At 47.3% G+C, this 10,874-nt stretch overlaps 1 protein-coding gene across 7 annotated transcripts in view; it reads left to right on the forward strand.

Moving 5' to 3' along the window:
- Positions 1–10,874, forward strand: part of ARHGEF6 (Rac/Cdc42 guanine nucleotide exchange factor 6) — a 99,443-nt gene that overhangs the window by 6,896 nt on the left and 81,673 nt on the right. The window contains exon 1 of one of the 7 annotated variants that reach the window (XM_081808195.1): positions 2,434–2,562. The exons of 5 other annotated variants lie outside the window; for them this stretch is intronic. The gene's annotated coding sequence lies outside the window, so the exon portion shown is untranslated. Of the gene's footprint in view, positions 1–2,433; positions 2,563–3,253; positions 3,837–10,874 lie in introns of those variants that run through there. One more of the 7 variants, XM_081808194.1, reaches the window with a different exon arrangement.

The raw sequence follows: 10,874 nt of genomic DNA on the forward strand, positions 1-10,874 counted from the left end.
AAACGGGAGGAGGGGCAGAGGGACAAGCAGACTCCCCACTGAGTGCAGAGCCGACGTGGGGCTCAATCCCAGGACCCTGAGATCATGACCTGAGCCAAAGTCAGATGCTAAACTAACTGAGCCACCCAGGCATCTCCCAAATTCATTCTCTTAAACACTATTTTTGAAAAGACTATTCTTTTCCCCACTCAATCAATTAATGTAGCTGTGTAATAAGTTTTCAAATCAGAAAGCATGAGTCTTCCAAATTTGTTCTTCATTTTCAAAATCATTTTGGCTATTCTGGATCCCTTGTGTGCCCATATGGATTTTAGGATCAGCCTGTCCATTTCCACAAAAACAAAAAAAAACCCCAAAAAAACCAGCTGGCATTTTGATAGGGATTGTGTTCAGTCTGTAGATGGCTTTGGGGAGTATTGCCATCCTAACAATATTAAGTCTTCTGATCCATGAACACAGGATGTCTTTCTACTTATTTGGGTCTTTTAAAATTCCATTCAACAGTGTTTTATAGTTTCTAGTGTGCACATCTTATACCTCCTTGGTTCAGTCTATTCCAAAGAATTGTATTCCTTTTGATGCTATTGGAAATGGAATTGTCTTCTTAATTTCATATTTGGATTGTTGATTGCAAGTGTATAGAAATACAATTGATGTTTGCCTATTGATCTTGTATCCTTCAGCTTTGCTGAACTTTTTCATTAGTTCTAATGGTTTTTTTGGATTCCTTGTGGATTTCTTGTACAAGATCATGTCATCTGTGCATAGAGATAGTTTTACTTCTTCCTTTCCAGTCTAGACGCCTTTTATTTCATTTTCTTGCCTAAGTTGCCTGGTTAGAACCTTCAGTTCAATGTTGAATAGAAGTGATTAAAGTGGACATCCTAGTGTTGTTCTTAATCTTAGGGGGAAGCTTTCAGTCTTTCACCATTAAGTAGGGTTGTTAGCTGTGGGTTTTTCATAGATGTCCTTTATCAAATTGAAGGATTCCCTTCTATTCCTAGTTCTTTGAGGGTTTTGGGGGGTTTTTTGGTCATGAAAGGGTGCGGGACTTTGTCAAATGCTTTCTCTGTATCTGTTAAGATGACCATTGGTTTTCATCCTTTATTATCTTGATATGTTATATTACTTTGATTAATTTTCATATGTTAGATCAATCTTGCTTTGCTGGGATAAGTCCCAGCGGGTCATGGGGCTGTATGTGCACATAGAGATGGATTTGTGTACATCTGTGATTATTCTTGAAGCACTTTTCTTCATAGAGATGGAATTACTGTGTCAGAATTTGATAGATATTCTCAAACCCCTACAAAATGCTATCTGAAGCTCTACTACCACCAGTAGAGTAGGAAGTGCCTTCTTCCTCATGTCCCATTATTTATCTTTCATGTTTGCTAAAATGTTGGGTGAAGATGGTATTTCGTTTACCGCTGTAATTTGAGGTTCATGATTCCTAGGGAGTTTGGACATCTTCTGACCCCTTTATAGTCCATTTGTATTTCCTTTTCTGTGAACCAGCTCTATCTTTTTTATTTGTTTACAGAATGGAGAAGGCAGGGAGGACACTCAGGCCTCAAGAGAAGATCTTCTAGAACATATGGGAAAACCCTCATATCTAGGTAGAGTGTCACTAATGTGACCAGGAAGTCCTCTGACAACCTATTTTAGCAATGGTGGTTTTGTTTTCATTCTGCCTTTGAACTTGGGAGGAGGAGGGACAGATACAGTTCTTCTGATCAATTGAGAGTGGCCTGGGGTGATACCTCTTTGACTACACTGTTCTGGCTACAGCCTTCGTGCTCTCCTCCTGGCCTCATCCCCAGCTGGTACTCCTGCTTCGTCCCCTGCCACCTTTACTACAAACCCACTGCCGGGGATACCCTACTATCTCCTATTCTGCTCCTGGGCCAAGCCTACTTTTATAAAAAGATGTTTTGCTCATGAAGGATTTCACTGAATGTATATGAGGCTCAATTAGTGCTTCTCTCTCTCTCTCTCTCCCTCCCTTCTTTCTTTTCTCTCTCCTTCTCTTTCCAGTACCAGCTGGTATCAGTATGGCTTTTCTTTGCCCCCACCCCCTCACTGCCTCCTGTCTCCCTGAGTCACTCCATCTGCCTTGTCACTGGAACAGCATGGGTGCCATCCCCAAAGTGGGGCCTGTGGGATGGACGATTTGCCGTTTCCCAGGGACTGCTCTGCATGAAGGCAGTTCTGGAAGGAAGGCAGATCTACTAATGACCAAGAGTCAAGGCTAAATCTCCCATAAGAGAGCTCAAGCTCCAGGAGAGCAGAACCATCTTGGAGGAGTGAGGTCAGTAGCTGTAATGGGTATCAATCAGGCCCTCCTTCAAGGCTAAGTCTGCCACCTGTGTGAAGTCAGAGCCTCCCTGCCCCCGCCTTCAGTTGATTCATCTGTGAAAGGAGACTAGAGTAGGGATTGGTAATGTCTAACTGTTGGACACTCTGTTTTTAACTGGCTCAAGTCCATGAGTTTCTGCTGGGCAGAGCTTTGTATATTTAGCTGCTCAATTTGTACTAGTGGGAAGACTAAAGAGGATATCGGTAAGTTGTTTTTTGTTTGTTTGTTTTTCTGTTGAGCAAATCTGACACTCCTAATGGAATTTCCCTGAGTTGCATTGACTGACACCCAGGGCTCTGGCCATCCTAATCTTTTACTGACTGCATCGTATTTCTGTAAAAACTGGACTTCAAGTAAGGCGGTAAATATTCCCCATCTATCATGAACCTTTTTATGCTCCTAACAGGCCCCTTTGACTTGCGTCCTGTTAGGAGAGAGCCCAGGAAGGGCATGCAGGACAGTTGGGGAAGGGACAGATGTGGAGGGCCGCCGGAGAGCGCGTCCTTTCCCGCTGTCTCGGCGGCTCGGCACAGAGCTGGGGGGGTTCCGAGTGGCGTCGGCGAGCGGCAGGAGGACGCGGGCCGCCAGGAAGGGCTAGCCCGCGAGGCCGGGATTCCCTCCCGGGGCTCCGGCAGTGGCGGGCGTTAGGCCGGGCGCCAGCGGGCCCCGGGCTCGGAGGTTGCAGGCGGCAGCAGCATGCGCAGTGTGGCCGCCGCCGCCGCTCCTCCGCGGTTTCTGCCGCTGCCACGGCTACCCGGGCGGCGGCGGCGGCGGCGGCGGCGGCGGCCGCTGCTGCCCTGCCGCTGTCACTTCCAGTTCCTACTTCGGCGATCCAGGTCCGGGTCACCGCTTCCCCGCCGCTGGCCCGGGCCTCCCAGGCCGCTCTCCCTGCCTGGCTTTGGCTCCCGGCCCGGTGGGGCCAGCGCGCGCAGCCCAGCGGGGTCCCCGGGCAGCGGCTCCCGCCCGCCCTGGCCCGGCTCGCCGCCAGCGCACCCGGCGGGCGCGTCTCCCGCAGCCGCTCGGCGCCGCGCTCCTCCGCCCGCCGCGCCGCACGGCCCTGGAAGCAAGAACTTGAGGGCAAGAATCCGGCTTCCCTTTAGATTAAAAAAAAAAAAAGGCATAAAGAAAATCCTTAGGCTGGAGAGGTGGCGGGCGCTGCACGGAGTTTGGAGACGGGCGCCCCCTCCTCGCTCGCGTTCGGGAGCAAAGTTGCAGCCGCCCCTCCCCGCCCGAGCGAGCCGAGCCCAGCTCTCCAGTTTCGCTCGGGTGGCGGCCGCGCTCAGGGCAGGGTCCCAGCTCCGGCTGGGGTGCACGGTTCCCGCAGCCTTGGCACGGGCTCGCCCGCCCGCTCGCCGGCCCCGTGACTCGCGAGGGCGAGCTGCTTCCAGGAGGCGGCGGCGGCGGCGGCGGCGGCGGCGCGGCCGGAGCGAGCGAGCGAGCGAGCAGCGGGAGGAGCGGCGGGCAGCGGCCGAGCCAGGTGACCTGCCTGGGGGCGAGGGGGGGGTGTCAAGGGAAGGGGAAAACGCGAGGGCCGGGGTGGTGCCGAAGGACCCGGGTTGCAGAGGAGCCGCCCTTCCTCCCCCTGCCGAGGCTCGCAGCCCCAGCCGCGGGGTCGGTGCTCGGCCAGGGCCTGGCAGTGCCCTGGGATCCCGGGGGCCGGGATGGCGCGGGGGGGTGGGGGGGGGACGGGGGACCGAGGGCGCGGAGCGAGGACGCGCCAAACTTAGGGGCGAGTTGTCCGGCTCTGGCCGCCGGCTTTGCCGCGGACAGGATTCCTTCTTTCCCTCGGAACCAGGGCAGGAGTCAACAGTACTATTTTCGATACTAATTTGATGCCTTCCCCCACCACCCCCCACCAGCTCAGTCCCCGGCATCCGCACGTTTGCGGATATTTTCGGCGTCGAGTACACAGGTCTGTCGCAGGAATGGGTTGTGGATGGGGGAAGACCCGTACTCTGCAAGGTGTGCCAACATGCCCGTAGTTAATTCCGAGTTTTCATTTTCCAGTCATTTAGGAACCCAACAGGTATTTGAGCTATTTCGTTTCTTAGCTCTAGAGTGGAGAGCCCTTAAGTTTATCCCTGTCTCTTCAAAAATCTTATTTTTGGTTTGTTATTGTTTTGGGCTATAGGGGTGACTCACGCGAGTTTTTTTCTTTTCTTAACGTGTAGTGGGAATACAAATGGAATAAGGGAATATATTTACCTACGCAACTACTTATGGTTTTGTGAATAAAAGCTTCAGGTAACCCCCGAAGAAATCACAGAATAGGATACATTTTGGTTGATGTTCTGTAAAGTAGTAACAATTTTAACCACAAGATCCTAAGGTCCAAACTGTTTTTCTAAGTTCTGTTTGCCTGGAAAGCCCACAATTTGTCCTTGAACTTCCTATCTTAATTTTGACATTGACCATGGTAAGAGGAGCTTGGATGACATCATTTGCTCCAGCCACAGTTCTGGTGTTCTGTGACTGAGAGCACCTCTCTCCAAAACGTTAAGGCCTGGGCCTGCCCTTGTACTTCAGCTGAGGCATTTCCAAGGATTTCTCTTAAGCAAAGTATTATGCTACATGCCAGGCAGTGCTGCAGTCCCTTCTTACATAAGCGAGCTTCAGGCTGGGTGTGCTCGGAGTGGTTAATATCAGAGAGTTCTCAGTCTCCTGGGGTGGTGGTGGTTGGTGATTGGAGTTTGGAACAAAGTAAATTTGCAGCTTGTATCGTCATCTTGCATTTCTTCCCCGCTTAATTTTTTTAGAATGCCTTCTACCTACCTTATCTGAAACTCACAGTGCCCTTGTAAAGCATGTAGGAAACCGAAAAGTTAGTTAACCAAAGTCATCCAGCTTACCAGTCATAGCATCAAAACTCCAACCTGGATCTTCTGCTCTCAGCTCAGGATTTTGTTTGGTTTGTTTTTACTAAACGATGACATTTTATACAAAAGCATTTCATCTGGCACATTTTACGGATGGTATGTCTTCCAAGCTACTCATTTTTTCTGTTCTTTTTGCCAACTCACATCTTGGCCTTGTCTTTGCTCGCACAGGGCTGGCGCTGTTCTTAAGGATGAGGGCAGGAGTAAAGGCTTCCAAAGGAGGGTCTGTGGTTTGTATTTATGGACGGTCCGTGTCCTCTCCATTCATCTTCAGGGATAGCAGGTGCTGAATAGAGTGAGCAAACTCGGGCCCGGAAATGTCCGATATTCGTTTGACATCATTAGTCCAGGTATAATATTACTTCAGTCTTTACAAAGAAACTCATTCAGGAGGAGAAATTGGAGAGCGTGGGTTTTGTGCATTTACAGCGATCTGCTCATCACTGTACTTAGGAACTTAGATGCAAAGGAGGAACAGGAGTGGAGTAGCTACCACTTAGCTACCACTTCTTAAGCATCTGCTATATTCTAGGTACTGTGCTAGGTGCTTTAAGTCCCAACAATCCTGGGAGGGAGGTGGTGGTGTGCCCATTATACAGTGGAGGAAACTGAGGTTTGGGGATCATCCAGATAAATGCCCCACACCGTCAGTGTAAATCAGAATGTCATTGCTGATGGGCCTGACTCCAGAACTCATTCCCTTTGCCATGTGCCAGGCTGCCCCCCAAAAGGAGCTATTGATAAATACAGGAACACCAAGCCCCTGGCTTTTCAGATATGGCTGTACATCAGAGCCATCTGGGGTGCTTCTACAAAATACAAATGTTGGGTTCCCCCACCCCCACCCCACTGAGCTTAACTGGTCTGTAGTGAGGCCCAAGCCTGGGTATTTCTTTTCTTTCTTTTATTTTTACAGAGGGAAAGGGGTAGAAAGAGGGAGAGGGAGAGAGAGAATCTTTTTTTTAAGATTTATTTATTTATTTTAGAGAGCGAGAGAGAGAGTGCATGCGGAGGGGGGGGGCAGAGGGAGAGGGAGAGAGAATATGAAGCAGACTCCCGCTGAGCACAGAGCCCGACACCGGGCTCGATCTCACAACCCCAAGATCATGACCTGAGTCAAAATCAAGAGTCAGACACTTAACTGACTGAGCTACCTAGGCACCCTGGTATTTCTTTTTTTTTTTTTAATGTTTAAATAAACGTCATATTGAAATATAACATGAATTCAGGAAATCGCACAAATTCTAAGTATATAGTTTGATGAATCTTTACAAATTGAACACATCCAGGGCTCCTGGGTGGCTCAGTTGGTTAAGCGACTGCCTTCGGCTCAGGTCATGATCCTGGAGTCCCGGGATTGAGTCCCACATTGGGCTCCCTGCTCAGCAGGGAGTCTGCTTCTCCCTCTGACCCTCTTCCCTCTCCTGCTCTCTGTCTCTCATTCTCTCTCTCTCAAATAAATAAATAAAATCTTAAAAAAAAAAAAATTGAACACATCCATATAATGAGCACACCAATGAAGAAACACAACCTTATCAGCACCCCGAAGCCGCCCTCATGCCCCTTCCCAGACACACCCCTCACCATTGGGCACCACTGCCCTGACTTCTAAGACAATAGATTCTTTCTTTTTTTTTTTTTCTGTTTCAGTACATTATATGAGTGGAATCATACAGTAGGTACTCATTTGTATAAGGTTTCTTTCACTCAGGGTAACATTTGTCCAAGTCACCCATGTTGTGGATCCGAATGGTTCATTCTTTTTATTGCTAGTCGTATCCCATCCTGTGGATGTACCATCTTTTGTTTATCCATTCACCCGTTGATGGACATCTGGGTTGTTTCCGGTTTGGGGTTGCTGTGAACAGTGCTGCTGGGTGCTGTGTATGTCTTGTGCCTGGCTTCTGGTGGACATTTCTGTTGGGTTTGTACATGGGAGTGGAACAGCTGGGCCACAGGGTATGTATATGTTCAGGCCGACAGTTTCCCAGAGTCACCATGTCTTGTAATTAGTTTGTTTTGAAAGGTCCCCAAGTGATTGTGATGTGCATCCAGATTTGAGAACCATTTCCACGGTTTATCTAGAGTTCAGCCATCTAGCTACCTCCAGTGTCTGCCACCTAGCTGAGAACCATGAAGAAAGAGATACCAAGCTTCCTCCACAGCCTCAGATCTTCTAGAAAATCTTCTCTGCTGGATTGGGCAACTCTCGTCCCCCTTCCCATAATCCTTTGTGCCAGGCTATCTTAATGCTGGCGGGCCACTCTCGTTATAGGGATCTGTGGACACGTTTATCTCTCTCCTAGTCTTGGCACTTCTCAAAGGCAGGAAGCTGAGTTTGATCATTCTTATAATCCCAGCACTCAATATAACATGTGCGCATAGCAGGTACTCAGTAAATGTTTATTAAATGAATGACCAGTAGCATGAGTGAGTGGTGAGGGAAGGTCTGGACTGCAGAAGAGATGCCCCCCCACCCACCATCTTTGCACTAAGGCTTCCGCACTTTATTCCTGGGAGACTGCCTCAGGATCTCACTTGGAGCCTAATGACTTTTACTTATCTAAGCGTGTTGGAATTATGGGTAATCTGGTTGCTCATCTCCAAACGGATTAGAAATAGAAAATTAGATTAGATGAGATAAGGTATGTGGAAGCACTTTGTAAATTGGAGAACAGCATCGAGATAGAAGGCGGTGATAAAGGGAGAAGGGGGCTTGCCGGGGACTAGCCGTGCTGGCAGCAGTAGAAAGAGTACATATCCAGGCACAGCATGGAAGCAGTGAAATCAACAGCACGCCAGGAAAGGAGGCGGGAAAACTCTAAAAAGCAGACCCCCGAATACATAACCATCTGGGGCCCTTTGTTGTGGGGTCAGGCAACTCAGCACATGCTGTGCAGTCCAGTGGCTCGAATTTGTGACTTTCCCTATCTTGGTCTGGGTGTGAATCCTGGTCAGGGAAACCTGTGTTGTTGTTTTTTTTTTTAGATTTTATTTATTTATTTGACAGAGAGAGCGAGAGAGCACAAGCAGGGAGAACAGTAGAGGGAGAGGGAGAAGCAGGCTCCCCGCCGAGCAGGGAGCCCGATGCGGGGCTCGATCCCAGGACCCTGAGATCATGACCTGAGCCGAAGGCAGACGCTTAACCATCTGAGCCACCCAGGCGCCCCGAAACCTGTGTTCTTGAGGAGTCGCATGCATGAGGAGTGCAGTGCCTAAGAGCCTGGGCTTTGGACTTGAACTGACCTGGGTCGGCCACTTCTTAGGTGTGTGCTAACTTCCGTGGTGGCAGCAGTAGGTAATACTAGGTCTGTGCTACTTTGTTATTGTCAGGCATGCACTACCCCTTCTGGAAATGAGAGAAAGCAGAGAAAGCATGTGGCACAGTGCCTGGCACTCATCAGGCTCAATGAAAGCTAGTTCCTAACTGGAATTTTAATATATCCCAGTAGACTAGTGTTCATGAATGATAACATAGCGTTATCAAAAAAAAAAAAGTTCACTTAAGTCTTTAGTTATGTTAAGCAAACTCTTAAGAAGTGAGTCATGCTTTAGAGAGAGATCTTCTTTTGAAATCCTAACATTGAAAACAACTTGGGGGGCGCCTGGGTGGCTCAGTTGGTGAAGTGTCTGACTCTTGCTCTCAGCTCAGGTCTTGATCTCAGGGTCGTGAGTTCAGGCCCCGCCTTGGGCTCCACGCTGGGTGTGGAGCCTAGTGAAACAAACAAACAAAAAACTTGGATACATGGGGCGCCTGGGTGGCTCAGTCGTTGAGCGTCTGCCTTCGGCTCGGGTCACGATCCCAGGGTCCTGGGATCCAGCCCCTCATCGGGCTCCCTGCTCGGCGGGAGGCCTGCTTCTCCCTCTCCCAATCCCCCTGCTTGTGTTCCCTCTCTCGCTGTGTCTCTCTCTGTCACATAAATAAAATCTTTTAAAAAAAACAAACAGGGGCGCCTGGGTGGCTCAGATGGTTAAGCGTCTGCCTTCGGCTCAGGTCATGATCCCAGGGTCCTGGGATCGAGTCCCACATCGGGCTCCTGGCTCAGCGGGGAGCCTGCTTCTCCCTCTGACCCTCTCCCCTCTCATGCTGTTTCTCTCTCACTCGCTCTCTAAAAAATAAATAAATAAAATCTTTTAAAAAAACAAAAAAACAACAAACAAACTTGGATACAGGGAGGAACCTTAAAATAGGAAAACAAAATCCAGCCATCTTGTTCCTTGGTTCCATGCTTTATTGGACAGAGACTGCTTGCTTGTGGAAAAAACCATTTTTTTAAAAAGTAAAGTTGAAGGTAAAATGCCCACATATTTTCTAATACTTGACACCCCTCTTCTGAAGGCAAAACCGAGTTGAGTGTTTTCTGGGAACTTTGGATGAATCGTGGTGGCGGCCTTGGCCTCTGTTCTCGTGTTGACCAGCACGCATCAGGCCTTTCAACATTATTAACATCTTTCACTCACTAATTGAAGTGCTTTTCTTTTTTTGTACTTGAAATTCTCAGTGCCTCACATCATAGAAAATAATTTGAATTTAGAGTGTTCTGAAATGTGTTTAAAATTATTTACATGTCCTGTTTAATTTGTTTACATATTTTATTTGGAGGGCTACATAAAGACAGTTTAAATTTCAGAGGTATCGTGGCTCAGTGATACCCACGGAACAGAGACTGCAACCTTTAATTATAATTTCTGTCAATTTATGTATAATCTTAAGAGTTTTATGAACCAGTTGTAGAACTTCATGTAAAGGTCTCCAGCTGGTTGTCTTGCTGTTGTTCTGAATGCTTAGGGTGGCCAATTTTTAACTGCTGGAAACAATTTGTATATGGTTTCCTTTATAAGAACTCAGGACTAGAGATGTGTGGGGCTCCGGTTCTAAGGAGGACCTGGAGAAGACCGAGCAACCGAATTCTTCAGAGACTATGAATTATTCAGTTGTTAACCACAGTAACTTCTTTAGCTACCATTTTGTGTGCTAATAATAGAAACAGTTTGGATGGATCCCTCTCGGAATTGAAAAATCAGGAATGCTTTTTGCTCTTTTCTAGTCTATGCGTAAACTAGAAGGTGATAAAAGAATATTTTCAGTTTCTCATGTTTACTACCTGGATGAAGTAGTTTAATTTTTGTGTCTTTCATTTGTTTTATTTTTAACTTCTGTGTCTATTAAAACAAACACATCCATTTTATAATTACAATAGCTTGAAATTTAAAAATACACCCCAGAGCAAGATGCTTGTTGTTTTAGTTAAATTATACAATTCAACAAATGGTTTTCTATTTTTGGTGACGACCGACAAAAAAAAAAGTCTCCCCTTGCCCCAGGGAAATAAGTAATAAATCTGTCAAATTGGGCATAGTAGAGGGTGAAAATCAAAATCAATTGCTTCTATACAAAAAACCACGGTATGTAATACTTAAGAAGGAAACATGGCATTCGTGGATTGGGTTGAATGTATATTGATAATACCAAATGGAATGCATTTTTTTAGAAAATTTGATCAATTGAGTCTCCCTTATCTTGTTTTAAATCCCATTCACTCTAATTTGTTGTGTTTTTTTTTTAAAGATTTTATTTATTTATTTGACAGAGAGAGAGATAGCGAGAGAGGGAACACAAGCAGCGGGAGTGGGAGAGG

Source organism: Leptonychotes weddellii, chromosome X, assembly GCF_054177405.1.
Source record: "Leptonychotes weddellii isolate Sample4059 chromosome X, ASM5417740v2, whole genome shotgun sequence".
In the NCBI taxonomy this organism is placed as follows: Eukaryota; Metazoa; Chordata; class Mammalia; order Carnivora; family Phocidae; genus Leptonychotes; species Leptonychotes weddellii.